The sequence below is a fragment of the Thamnophis sirtalis genome, unplaced genomic scaffold (assembly GCF_051295495.1).
Source record: "Thamnophis sirtalis isolate CommonGarterSnake01/CBP01778 unplaced genomic scaffold, rThaSir2_p1.2 scaffold_4, whole genome shotgun sequence".
NCBI lineage: Eukaryota > Metazoa > Chordata > Lepidosauria > Squamata > Natricidae > Thamnophis > Thamnophis sirtalis.
In genome coordinates, this window is record NW_028261384.1 from 39,213,264 (window position 1) to 39,225,438 (window position 12,175).

At 33.8% G+C, this 12,175-nt stretch overlaps 2 long non-coding RNA genes across 2 annotated transcripts in view; both read right to left on the reverse strand.

The window, feature by feature from the left end:
* Nucleotides 1-798: 798 nt before the first annotated feature.
* On the reverse strand, nt 799-4,082 carry LOC148045812 (uncharacterized). The gene is made up of 2 exons (XR_015696240.1): nt 3,876-4,082; nt 799-1,075 (listed from the first exon to the last, which is right to left on the reverse strand). It is a non-coding gene; the product is annotated as an uncharacterized LOC148045812 (long non-coding RNA).
* A 1,810-nt stretch (nt 4,083-5,892) lies between these two features.
* LOC106545245 (uncharacterized) overlaps nt 5,893-12,175 on the reverse strand; it is a 109,145-nt gene continuing 102,862 nt past the window's right edge. The window contains exons 3-4 of the long non-coding RNA XR_015696241.1: nt 9,220-9,402; nt 5,893-6,674 (exon numbers count right to left, since the gene is read on the reverse strand). This is a non-coding gene — a long non-coding RNA (uncharacterized LOC106545245). The remainder of the gene's footprint in view (nt 6,675-9,219; nt 9,403-12,175) is intronic.

The following is a 12,175-nucleotide window of genomic DNA, read 5'->3' on the forward strand; positions in this document are numbered from 1 at the left end:
TATCTATGACAGCAAAGTGCAAATGTACTCTTATAGCTCTTATTTGTACTATCATTCCTATATACTGAAGTAACTTTTCCATTCATTTTCTCCACTCAGTTCAAAGCAGCTTTTGAAATATATACATTATCAACCAAGAGAGTAACTCAACCCATAATTAATTCATCACTTTTTGGAATTATACGTACTAATTTGAAATCACTTTCAAATTAAGTGTAACGGAATAGGAACACATAGATTTTGTGCCATTCCTGTTATATAGTCACACATATGCCTGAAATTGGAATTATTAATTCCTGAAAATCTGGATGTTTCCTAGAGTTAACAGTGTATCTTTAGTCATTTTAGAACCAGCTTCCTCTTGCAGAAATTACTTTCTTCTTTACTTTGCTTAAATAATGGCATAGATGCAGAGTTATTTCTATTAATTATGATAGAAAATTCAGGAAGCATAGTTTTTTTTTTTAATATAACCACTATCTGTTTAGATGTTATTGTGATCAGATAAAATTAATTGTAAACTCTTGCATCTATTCATTTAGGAAGTGGATAGTAAGTAGATAAGTAAATAACTGTATAGTACTTCTAAAACACACAAATTAGAACAGTTATATTATACTGAATAAGTAAAATACGACTACTTCCAACATTTTGCAATTTATATTAAATGCTTTCTAGGCTGCATGAATGGCTTGGGAAGTTGTGATTATTTATATTCATGAAAGGAAAAACTAATTTTGAAAGAGTACAGTAACCATAGTTTCATCGTAATTTCTTCAGAATAAGTCAGAGCAGGACTCTGATTTGGAATAGTCTTTTATTGCTGTAGTTTATAGCAACAGAATCTTAAATGTCTGAGTGTTCCTGTCCCTCTTATACTCGTCATTTAATGAATAGTCTCAAGTTTTCTCAGCTTTCTAGGCTTAACACATGTTTTTCCAACCATTATCTCTGTCTAGTTCCTGCAGTCATCTCTGTAATTCCCTATACCTTCAAAGTTACTTGCCTCAGAAGAAATTATGAAAGGGTAGTAACTGTAGACAATGTAAACAATCCTAGTAACATCACAGGATATCTGCAAAAAGATAGTGAAAAAAGGGAAATGTTACATATTTTAATGTATTAATATTTTATCTGCGCCTACCTAATACTCAAATGTATTGTGGCATGGATGCATGGATGGGTGGATGGCTATAAGCAAAAAACAGTTAATACTATGTTTCTGTTTACAAGGAATTTATTTCTGCAATATTTAATTGAATTGAGTTGAATAGTCATTATTGTCTGTTTCCCTACATTTTGTAGTTGTCATCATGCTGCACTGTTTCATTTTGGCCAGGATCATTATAGCCAGTCATGTGCAAAGGTGTGGATTGTCAAGTAGCTAAACTATTTATGCTGATCCCCTCCTATATTTCAAAGGAAGATATCATTTCTCACAACAAATTATTGGTTATTTCTAGATTCTATAGAAAAAGAATACAGTAAACACTTTTTATGTCTCCTGATGTGTTTTCCCAAACTGTATCTGGCATATTCCTTTGATCAATGTGGTGGTGGGGTCTATTCTGCTACTGTACTGCTGGATATTGCCTGTCCATCAAGGCAGTGCTGAACACTGACCAAACCGATGTCAGGACCATGTGACAAGCCAATTGGTTGGGGGGGGGGTTGTAGAAACCAATGGATCTACAGCTATCTCAATCAAAATGCAGACATGATCTGGATGTTGCATTTGATCATGCAAGACGGGATCGTGTATCCAAAAAGCAGACTCTGTCCATGTGGGAATAATACTAGATGATATTCTGCTGATCAATTTATTTAATGTAACAAAGCCACAATAAATAGATTCCAAATTAAATAAAATCACTCTTGGAAGAGTACCAATGTGTAGTCTTGTCCTAATCCAATTCAAACTAGGTATAATAGGTTGATTCTTATTTTGTTTTGTTTACTTGTTTTTTCTTTCTTAAAATTTTCTGCCCTCCTAGGCAAATTAAGAGATTTCCCATCAACAAGAAATATTTCTTGTTCCATAATTTTCCTTTTTTCTCTTTAGAAATTTGCCTTTAATTTCCTAGCCTTGGAATCTGGTGACTGCTCAATTTGCTCCTTCATAGTTCTGTAACTGACCTCATTCTGGTTTCTTACAAATATAGATTGATAGTTTGAGGTTTTGTACAGGATGTCATTTTTGAGTGCTTTGGAACTGAGTTCCTGATTCCCTGATCCAACAGACAGGAGAAAAAACTGATTACGAGGTAAGAAATGTCTGCTTTGTAAATGTAGTTTGACTTCTGACTCTTTAACTGATATTTTAAAAAATCCCACATCTACAATCCAGCATATTAACAAAAATAAAAAATAAAAACAATTCTTATAAGGCACTAAAACTTATTTTAATTAAACCATGCTGAGTTCACACAGTGTTCAAAGTTGTAAGTCATGTTTACAAACCGAGGTGGTGCAGTGGTTAGGGTGCAATACTGCAGGCCACTTCAGCTGACTGTTATCTGCAGTTCAGTGGTTCTAATCTCATCGGCTCAAGGTTGACTCAGCCTTCCATCCTTCCGAGGTGGGTGAAATGAGGACCCAGACTGTGGGGGCGATATGTTGACTCTGTAAACCGCTTAGAGGGGGCTGAAAGCCCTATGAAGCGGTATATAAGTCTAACTGCTATTGCTATTGCTAAACAAGCATGTCTGGGGTTTACATCTTATGCAAAATCATAAACAACTAAATTGCATTTTGATATTAATTATTGAAGACCCCAATATTATCAAAACTCCAAATCTATTCTGAATATATTTCAGCAAGAGTAATATAGAGTGGCTCTTTAAAGGCATCCATAATGTATCTATTCAATCCTAGAAAGCACATTAATTGAAAATCAAGTTCTTTGCACTATGTAGTTTTACATGCGAATACATGCGATATATAATTCTACAATGCAGAATTATGCTGTTAGATGGTTTTATTGTCTGATGTCATTAGTGCATGTTTGTTCTTTTATATGGAAAAATATATTAATATAAAACCATTGACCTGCTCAGAAATTATTGTTTTTTCTCACATTTTCTTTTCTGCCTCTTTCCACCATAAGAAGAGCTTAATTAAATGATTTGGGCAGCGACCCATTCTTAAAGAACTTCCTCTTGCTATTAAGTACTTCTGCTCAATCTTCAAGGAAACCATTTCTACTTGTGAATCCTTTAATGGTTGAATAAGTAAATTTTACCTGCATTTCTATGCCTGATGTGTCATGGCAGATATCAGCAAATTGATATTAATCAAACTTTATTTTTAGTTTATCTTCAATGGGGAAATATTACATCTATGATTGTAACTTTTTTTTGCTTTTTATGACTCTATGGTTCCTATTAGGGTACAGTCACAAGTTTGGCTGGAGCTGAGCATTTACTGACTGAATGCCCTTCCTGACACCTACGTGAAGTTTGCAGCAAATATTTTTTTCTTTGCATCATAACACAAAAACATCTGCCACTGCCTAGGACTAAACTCTCAACCTTCCAAATGAGAGGTGAAAGTCTTCACCATTAGGCCACGTGCCACTCTTTTCACCATGCTGTTCTTTCTATTGATTGTGACTATATATTTTTTTTTTTATTTATTATTAAATTTATATTGCCACCTATTTGCCCATGATCCTCAAGGCAACTTACAGAATATAAAAAAACACATCTAAAATAGTAAAAGTAATGAAAAATCAAATGTATAATCAAATGTATAAATTAATGTAATAAAATCACCCCACCCCCACCTCCTGCCCCAGCGACATCACACAGGCCATTTAATGGGTTCCATCTCACTATGGGTTCCTCAGGCCTGCTGGCAGAACCAGGTCTTCTCACCTTTTGGAAGAGAACTAGAGTGGGGACCATTCTAATCTTTGAGGGAATGATGTTCCAGAGAGAGGGAGTCACGATGGAGAAGACCATTCTTCTGGGTTCTACCAGATGTATCTCCCTTGGAAATGGGACCCACAACATCCCCTGTCTCCCTGCTCTGATGGGTCAGGTTGATGCGACCGGCAAGAGACGATCTACTATGGAATATATAATTGAAAAAGAGGGCTTAATGGTGCTACTTTAATTTTGGAGGAAAACCACTGAAATAGCAAATAATTTTGGCAGAAAACCAATAAAAAAGGGAACAGCAAATAGCAAGTGCTCTTTATCCTACCAGCCTTTGCTGGCTGATAGATTAAGTTGTTATGCACTTCAGTAACAGGAATTTGTTGGATTACAAGAAAGCAAATCAGTAACAGAGCAGCATACAATTACAATAATAAAACAACAACAATGCATTAACATTATAAAATACTTTGAATTGGGCTAAGAGAAGGGTAGGTAGACAATGTCCATGATAAAACTCTATTGTTTATGATCCTATTGATTCACCCACATTAGTAATCCAGCTCCAGTAGATTGAAACCTTCTCCCATTTAGATAGGAAATGCCCAGAATCTCTGTAGAACTCTCTGTCAGCTGCATCTTTTAGGACAAGGAATGCTTTTATTAAAAGAGCAAGATGGCTAAATATTTTGAAAAATAAGGCCAGGGATAGTATTATTTATTTATTATCATGAAAGATTCCCCCCCCCCCCCCAATTTTCACAAGATTTAGCAGAAGACAAAGTACAATATGGAAATGGTGATAATTTTATCTTTGGGGCTAATTACTTCATGTCCAACAGGCCTAAATAATCTTCTTTATCAATGCCTCTCAGTAGGTAAAATTAATTTTAGGGGGATCAAACAGAAGTATAGTTGAAGCATAAATGGGAATGTTGTGTAATAAAAAGCAAGTAAAGATGATGTGTATAACAATAGAAGGATATAACTTCCAGATCTTTCAACTGTTTTATATCTATCAAGAGGTTGATATATTCATATTTGGAAAATCACAGACAAGATATAGTTTTTATTTATTAATGCCACTCCTCATGTAAGCCACTTTCATGAAAATTATTGATAAATATAGTAGTTCTTTAGAGAAACAGTATCCCACTTATATAGGTAAATGATTTTTGGGTTTACTTTGAATTATGTTGTGGCATGAATCCTAGAATTAAATGATGATGGGGCTGTTGTAATGCAGCTATTTCATTTGTAATGTTTGCTGAACATAATCTTTCACATCTGGTCAAAGCTAGGCAATTATTATATTCAATTAATTGCTCTCAAGTGTTATAATATTTATTAAGACTTCACATTTAGTGGGTTAATTCCCCATACAATTGATCTACTCAGGGACTGACTTCCAAAGAAGAAACTGAAGATAGTTCCACTAAAAACATAGTTGATGACCACAGAAGAATGAAGAGCTGGAGAGTAGAACGGCTCCTCATAATCAATCTGTAGACAAGGAGGGGACCTCAGATCACCCACAGGTTCTTCAGATAGATGAGATTTACAATCTCTAGAAAAAAAGAATAGCCATCTTGGGGAAATGGCTGTTGGCACCTACAAAAAGACAGATTTGAAAACTTCCTTCTCTAATTACTTTTGGAAGTTGCTTATTCAGTGCTTTTGGGGTATTAGGAATCTTTTGGTTGACAGGTTTTATAGTACCAGTTTCCTTCTCATTTTAAATAGGTAGAAGGATTTAAAAATCTTTTGGAATAAATAGCAAAAGAGTTATTAGAACTTTAAGTGTGGAAAGTTACAAATGGATTGAATGACTAGACCATGAAGGATTAGTTTTGAAATTAATCATAAGAATCCTTCCCAGGGGAAAATATTTTTGTTTCAAATTCTCTTAAAAAACAAAAAAGGACGATAGGATGAGATGTTGGAATAAACTTCTTGACTGTTTGAATCCTGACTCCTGCGTCTTCCATCCGCCCTCAATATACAAAAGGCACTAAAAGGGAATCAGGTGAATTAATTTACAATTAAAGGAGAACACTTAAATTTGACCTTAAAATACAGAATGAACCAAGAGATTTTAACATTGAATATATTGAAGGATATTTTTGAACAAAAGAGTCAGAAATAAATGTTAAGAATCCTTACCTATACAGATAGACCGTGTTTAAAAGATATTATGAAAGAGAAACAAGACTAACAGGATTGAAATCAATAATTTACTCAGGAACAATTTATTTTAATTAATTTACTTAAACATCTACATTTTCAAATATTATAGAACTTTTATATAGTAGGCTTCTGATATATAGCCTATTTTCTATATTTTTCCTATTTGGTTTTACTCATTACAAAGAAAATAATGTGAACAAGTTTATGTCACATCTATATACAGGAAATTGATCTACACATACATGACGATTGGTTCAGTTTTTATAATTAATGAAATGGAACATACTATTGTGTAATATAATGATGGAGTTAATTTGTGAGGTCTAATCTCAATATGTAAATGAAGAACAATTATTAACTATATTGAATATTAAATAAAGATAAATAAAGCGAAATATCGTATTATTTTTTTGATCTATTTTGTATTTCACCTTAGCAGAACACAAAGTGACAAACTGTATCTTTTGGCCAGAATCACCTTTCAGGCCCTATATACCGTAATTACATCTTCATCAATCACATTTAAAACAAAAAACTGTGAGACTTGAATGTTGAATTTCAGATGAGACATTTGAATCATACTTCTGGTTTTCTTTTCATCATCTTGATCTGAAAATATTATTAAAAAATACAGTTCAGTTCAGAGTCTTTTTTTCCTACTATTTCAAAACTGCCTTGGGAAATCACACATTTTCCCTCAATAGAGGTTGTAAATCAAACTTTATTTTTTATGTAAAAATAAATCTGTTTGACACTAAAATAATGATTAAAAGTTCCTATTTAATGCTGCAGTATAAGCAAAATATTAAGATATATTGCAACTATAGAAATACAGGCTTTGATTCATATATTCCTCTGAGAGGCCTAGGCAGGCGACCTGTGTCCTGTAATTATTTACATGGCCAGTGCTCATTCTTCTGTCCCTGAAGAAATTGCCAATTCATCTCATAAACAAGAAACAGATATTACGTGTTTTACACTTTGTTCAAGTAGTGAGCAGTAAATGTTGAGTCTCCTTTACTTAAACCAGCTATCAATTCTTCCCTTCCCACCGTCCTGCCACACACATGCAAATACACACAAATATGAAGGAAGCATACAGAAGACATATATTTTGTCACTGTATCTGTCCTCCCTTTCTTTGTCTCTTTTTTGGATCAAGTCAACAAGCAATAAGCTTGCAAAATAATTAAACTGATGTTCTTCATTTGCTATGTCACCAGCTTGCTATGCACTTTATGTTAACAAAAAAAAAAGTTTGGTCATGCATTTAGGCTGAGTTAGGGATTCCAGATGTTAATCATTAATCTTTCATATATTTTTTTAAATTTTGTTTAGGTCAGAATAGGAATCAAATATTGAAAGATTTTATTTCCTAGCAGTTATATTGCTCAGACTACTTTAAGGGTAGGATTCATATAACAACCATAATTTTCTCCTCATGGCCTCATTCAAGACAAGTTTAATACTTCACCAAGCAGCTTTCAAAGAAATGGCACATGACTTCTGTAGAAATCTCAAGAATTTTTGTCATCTCCTCTGTCTCTGTTTTGTTTTTTTATTCTGATTCTTAACTTGTTATGTATTATTCTCTGAGTTACAACTCCTAACATACTTTTCTCCAATTGATATATTTAATAACAATATTAACCAAGTCAAGTTAAAGGAAAGTTGTTCCTAACCAGAATGAGTACAAAATGTGTATATTTTTATGATATGATATAATTTCATATATTACCTAGTCAAAAAATATCAAAGGTTTGTTCTATATTCTGTGATCTAATTCTAAAATCTGTGGCATTTTTTTTAAAAAATGAAATTATATTGGAACTGGTGGTAAAGTTATTTTACAGATAGAAGAGACTATTTTACACTCAGGGTTGAATTGTGGAGTCCTTGGTACTGTCTGAGCTTGGTTGTTTTCTTGCAGACATTTCATTATCAAACTAGGGAATATCTTCAGTGCTAGTAGAGAGGGGCATTTGCTCTCATTTTATACACCAATGGCTTGACCTGTCATACATTCTTCAATAAAAACATGACAGTAAGGTTTGTGTAAAGTTTGTCATAATTTAATATTGGATGTTGTCTTTCTTGTCTGCATTTGAAAGTTTTTTATGTTGCTAAGGATATTATGTAACTATATAATAGTCACCCCATTATGAAAGATCACAAATTATGTAATGATAGTTTTTTTTTTAAAGTGACATACAAACATACATTGCCTACAGGATTCATTATATGAATATAAAGGTAAAGATTTTTCCTGGCCAGTTGTGTCTGACTCTATGAGGTGATACTCATCTCCATTTTTAGCTGAAGAAGGAGCATTGTCCAAGGACATTTCTGTGGTCATGTGCCCAGCATGACTATATGCCAAGATGTGTGGAATACTGTTACCTTCCCACCAGTGGTGCCAATTTATCTACTTGTATTTCCATGCTTTCAAACTGCTTGGTGAATAGGAGCTGGGACAGGAACTCCATCATGCAGTGCTTAGGTCTTGAACTGGGCCATCAGCTTTCTAGCTGCTTTAACTGCTGAGCCATTGTGCTCCATCATATGAACATAGAAGAGATAAGATAACCATTAAAAAGTGTTAGGCAAATGCATAGTAATAAATGCAATCCACACATATATTTTCATGAGTTCTATGCAGTGCTGACTTTGCTTTGAATTTCATTTTTCAATGTCAGAGTCTTAAAAAGAAATCACAGCCAAATAGTCTCTTATGATACTTATTACAATATATATAGTCAGTCAGTCAGTCAGTCAGTCAGTCAGTCAGTCAGTCAGTCAGTCAGTCAGTCTGTCTGTCTGTCTGTCTGTCTGTCTGTCTGTCTGTCTGTCTGTCTATCTATCTATCTATCTATCTATCTATCTATCTATCTATCTATCATTGATCTATTTTTAAATTATGATTTAATGTAAATATCTTGCATGACTTGATGATAGATGATTGTAATATTTTCCAAACATCTGATGAGCTAGTAATTAAAGACCACTCACAGATCTTACTGCATTGCCAAAGGAGAGGGGAGGGGAACCAAGTCAACCAAATTATACTGAACTTTCATTTGATGAAGCCAACTCTTGACCTTGATCCTATGATATATAAAACTATATAGTGAAAGTGTCTGCATTTAACACTTACTTGACTGTGGGTTCATAGGAAGGTGACAGATCTATCCTGCATTTTTTCCTGGGTATGATTGTGGAGAAATATCTTCATATGAATGCACACAATAAAGTTTAGAGGATATTGAAGCACTAACATTGGAATTATTGAGTTCTCAAATAAAGTAGGATATTCCTTGGACAGCATGGATATTTAGATCTAAAAAGCAATGAAATTTAAGTACAATTAAGCATTAGAAATTTCAAGTAAAAACAAGCACCACCATTAACACCCTCACTTTTATATAGCTGTTACTATGATCAAAATTACACACAATAGCATCATTTTTAAACCACACATAACAACCCTTTTTGTATACATTTATTATAAGATTCAGCATACATTATTTATAACATAAAAAGTAAAACCTCTTGCTGCATGTGCTAGGATTAGCATTTACTGTTCAAGAATCCTTGAACAATTTTATCAAAAGTCCATTTCTAGATACTGTTTATATGCCATAAATTCTATAGCAGAAATATGCCCAAAGGGATAAATGAAATCTGATAAAGGTGAATCATCACAAGTTTGATGAATTTTCACCCATGTATTTGTTTGTTTAATACCCTTTGATGTGCAATTGGCAGAAAATCATCTATTGGAATTTTGAGTCTAATAGTGTTTTCCATATTGGAGAAACATCCAGAAAATAAAATGAAATTTAAGTGAAACCAAATTCCCACAGCTGTTAATGTTGAAGAAAATAAGTCACAAGATCTAGGGTGTTTTTTTTAATGCAACAGCTTCAGTGCAAGAGTGAACAATTTTTCTGGTCTTGAAGATGGCTAATTTGGTTGCTAACTTGGGAGCTGTTTGTGCAAATCCATCCATCCATCTAGAGCAGTGGTTCCAAACCTTTGTTTGGCCATGTCCCATCTAAGCATCTCTACAATCCTGATGCCCCCACTCCACATATAATTCTTACTTTACTCAAAGAGTGAACTCTACTCATGTGGAGGAAGCCTAAAAGGCCATTAACCTGGTTAAAAAAGGTTCAAATCCCCCCCATTAAAAATCAAATTGACCCCCTGGGTGGAATGGACCCCACATTGGGAACCACTGATCTAGAGATTTTTTGCAGGGTTGGTGTGAAAAAATAAGAATAGTAACTTTTCATCCATCTTTTACTGCTTTTCTTCTGCTATCAGCAATAGGACATCAACAACATTGCAAATAAATGCCATGTCCTATGAGGAAAGAAGGTTTCTCACACCTGCACTGACTATCTGTTGCCTGAGGCTAGAGTTGTTTTAGTGCTGGTGATAAACCTTTGGAAGAAGGAGAAAAGCAGCAAACAAATGCTGAGTTCTTTAATCAGTAAAAAGAAATCAAAACACCAGATATAACATGGGGAATATCATGCTTCATGGAAGCACTTGTAAAAAGAAAGAGGAAGTAAATTTGATTTACTTAGTATGAGTCAATGCAAACTAAGTATGAGTCTATTATATTCTGAATATCTCATGGCCTTTTCAATTCTGACAACACATTTCTAAAACAGTCACTGGAATAAATGCAAAGAAGGGCACTGACGATGATCAAGGAACTTGAAAATAAGTCTTACAAAGAGAGGATGGGAAAATTGGGTAGTTTTAAGAAAATAAACTTTTAAGGACACGGATGGAATGTTGAACAAAAAAAAGTTCAGAATATATTCTCTGTTAATGCAGAACATAGGTAATGAAATAGTGGTTTTAAATTACAGGAAAGCAGATTATAGCTGAATGTTAAGAAAAAAAATACATCTGGTAGAAGCAGTTCAGCTGTGGAGCCACTTGCTAAGAGAAGTGATGAGCCCTTATTCACATGTGTCTGAGCAGAGAATTAATAGCCATCTGTCAGATATGCTTTCATTTGGATTCATGCTCTGAGCAAAGGATTCGACTCTGTGTCATTAGTATTTCTTCCAACTCTCTAATTCTATAATCTGATTCTAAGGATATTTTCATAGGACAGTTCAAAATGTCTAATTTTTCAGAAAACTGATCAGTTTTACTTGAGTTCTAGAAACTGAAACAGTGCCAAATCTTACACTTCATCTGTGCTATTTTATTAAGGAACATTTTACTGTAGTGCAGATGATTTCATAAACTAAGGCTTATATATACTTGCATTGCACAAACAAGGAGTTCATGTTATATGCAGCCAGCAAACATAAAAGATATCTAGTGCTGTTTATCTTCCTCATATTCAGTGTTACAATACAGAAATGAAAATCTAAGATACATTTCATAAAAGTGATTCTTAGGATATCTTGTATTGAACCATGGAATATTTGATAATTGAACAAATAAAAGAGGAAGAAGATTTATGACCCAGGGACAAATTAAATGAAATTATGGAAGATCTAGGAAAGCTTGAACTGAATTTGGAGAATAGTGCTGGAGATTTTTTTTTTTTTACTCTTTTATATGTCTGATGTAAATAGAGGAAATACATTTTGAATAGAATTAGGTATTGGAAGGATTATTGACTAGTCATACATATGTTAAACTTTAATCAATATCAGAAATATTGTACAAAAAGAATCCTTATCCTTTTGAAGTGGTGATAAAAATCTGAACTCCTCCCACCAATATCTTGATGAAGAGAACCTCCTTTGGCTCCTGCTCCTTTCAACTTGTTCTGGTTCCCCACTCCACCAGACTCCAAATACAAACACACAAAATTACATAAAGTGAAGTAGTAGCATCTTTATGGTAGATGTCCTAAAGCCTGATTTTATGCTTTCCCATCTATGATTGAGACTATAAGTGGACTGATTTGGAGATGCTTAAATAGACTGCACACTGGTGCTGGGACTGCTTAGAACTAAAGACCACATGAAAAAATAGGGTTTTCTCCCAGAGGACAATGTTATTTACCGTGAATATGGCACTATTCAAATAATTATCCATCTTTTACATGTCCCCTGGAACCAACATGCATTCAG